Below are 2,471 nucleotides of genomic sequence, written 5' to 3'. Positions count from 1 at the left end.
GTGGTATGCAGCTCTGCAGCCCAGGGGAGGCTTCTTTTTTTGCAATGAGAAGGAGACACACAAGGTTAATACTGTATTTTCTGTCATGCAACGCCCCTCTCCCCCACATAGCACACCTTGTGTATGTAACCCGGGCGGTACTCCAAGACGTACCCCCTTTCCAATTGAAGGGATCAAAGCAGGTGCACGAGCACTGTGGGAGGTGTAGGGACCCTCCTTCCCCTAAAGATAGGAGCCAGACCACCACTGGGGACTTAACCATATACCTTTTAATGGGAAAACAGTAGTGGGAACATAACATGTATAAATTAGGGGTATAGGGGACACTACAATGCCCCGAAGGGGCAGGATTCAGCAAAGGTTAGACACTTACAACCAAAGACATATTCACCCAGTTGACAAAAGACAGGGTTAACAAAATATAAAACACAAACAGCAAAGCAAACAATACCGGTGGGTGAAATATAAAAGGCACAAAATACAAAACGTCAAATAACAAGGAACATAGGACCTACGTACCTGGAGGGGGGCAGGGGAAAGAAGGAAAACACAATGATCCCTTTCCTCTGCAACAAGAATTTCACCTTGTCACTTCAATCACCCCAGCAGAGACTTGAACTCAGATCTCCCACATGGTAGGGAGAAACCCTACCACAGCAACCAGCACTGATGCTGCTTTAAGCTGCTAGGTGTCTTGACCTTCCTGGAGCCCCGGCCTCATGTCAAGCTTCCTGGCCTCTGATTGGAGGAGCTGGTAGCGGAGCTGGGAACCTCTCAAGGGAGCCTCTCCTGCCGGCCACACGCTGAAGACCCCAGTGCTGCCTGCAGGTCCCACTTCTTCAGGTGCTTCTGGGGCAACTGCTCCTGTCCCGCTGGCCCAGCTCTTGCCAGCTCTTTGAAACTCCTTCCTTGTGGTCCCTCACTGGTCGGGGAGGTACTGAGGTCCCAGAGGGGAGTTGGGAGTACAGGAAGAGTGGTCGTTCCTTAAGGAGACGATCCTCCAAGTCTAAAGGGTGACAATCCCAACATGGATCAAAGGGGGCAAGAGTGCTCAAAACCCCGCCTGGCTCACCAAAAGCATCCAGGAATGGCTCAAAGCTAAAAAGGAGGCGTACACCCAATGGAAGGGAGGGGCCATCACCAGGGAGGACTACACCTCAGCTGTTCAGGGCTGCAGGGGGGCGGTCAGGAAGGCCAAGGTGGAGATGGAACTGGGACTAGCGACCCGGATCAAGGACAACAAGAAGTCCTTTTTTAAATACAGACAGGGTAAAAAGAAGGTAGCCTCTGCAAGATATGCTTGGAAATGTGGTGGTCACACCAGATGACAAAGCTAACCTCTTTAACAATTTCTCTGCCTCCATCATTTTGAGCAGGGACCGGGGCATCCCCCAACCACTGGGATCCCCGATGGTCCCAGGGGAGGCACTGCCAGGCCCAGGGTCAGAGAGGACCTAGTCAGGGAACTTCTGGAGGGACTGGACGTGTTCAAGTTAGCAGGTCCTGATGACCTCCACCCCTGAGTGTTGAGGGAATTAGCAGAGGTCATTGTGCGACACCTGGCACAACTTTATGACCACTCGTGGTGCTCTGGTGTGGTGCCAGAGGACTGGAAAAGGGCCAATGTGGTCCCCATTTTCAAAACAGGGAGGAAGGAGGACCCAGGAAACTACAGGCCCGTTAGTCTTACCTCGGTCTTGGGGAAGCTCTTTGAGAAAATTATCCAGGAGCACATCTGCGAGGGGCAAGCAGGGGAGATCATGTTTAGGGGCAGCCAACATGGGTTCATTCGCGGCAGGTCCTGTCAGACCAACCTGGTGGCCTTCTACGACCAGGTCACAAAATCTTTGGATGCAGGTGTCACAGTGGACGTAGTCTTTCTGCACTTTAGGAAGGCCTTCAACATTGTCTCTCCCCCCATTCTCATTAAGAAATTAAGTGACTGTGGCACTGATGCCTACACAGTCAGATGCGTCGCCAATTGGCTGGAGGGCCGCACCCAGACAGTGGTGGTGGACGGGTCTTTTTTGACCTGGAGGGATGTGGGCACTGGGTCCCCCAGGGCTCGGTCCTCAGGCCCGCACTGTTCAACATCTTCATCAGTGACTTGGACGAGGGGGTGAAAAGCACCTTCAAATTCATGGATGAGACTAAGATGTGGGGAGAAGTGGGCACGATGGAGGAGAGGGACAGGCTGCAATTGGATCTGGACAGGTTACAGGGGTGGGCAGATGAGCACAGGGTGGGATTCAACACTGACAAGTGCAAGGTGCTGCACCTGGGGAGGAAAAACCAGCAGCAGACCTACAGGCTGGGGAACTCCCTTCTCGCCAGTGCAGAGGCAGAAAAGGATCTTGGAGTCATCATTGATGGCAAAATGGACATGGGCTGACAGTGTGGGGATGCAGTCGGAAGGCCAACCGCACCTTGTCATGCATCCACAGATGCATCTTGAGCAGATCCAAGGAGGG

Source organism: Alligator sinensis, unplaced genomic scaffold, assembly GCF_000455745.1.
Source record: "Alligator sinensis unplaced genomic scaffold, ASM45574v1 scaffold1794_1, whole genome shotgun sequence".
NCBI classification, from domain to species: Eukaryota; Metazoa; Chordata; order Crocodylia; family Alligatoridae; genus Alligator; species Alligator sinensis.
The sequence above is the reverse complement of the archived record's forward strand: the minus strand, read 5'-3'. Positions refer to the sequence as shown.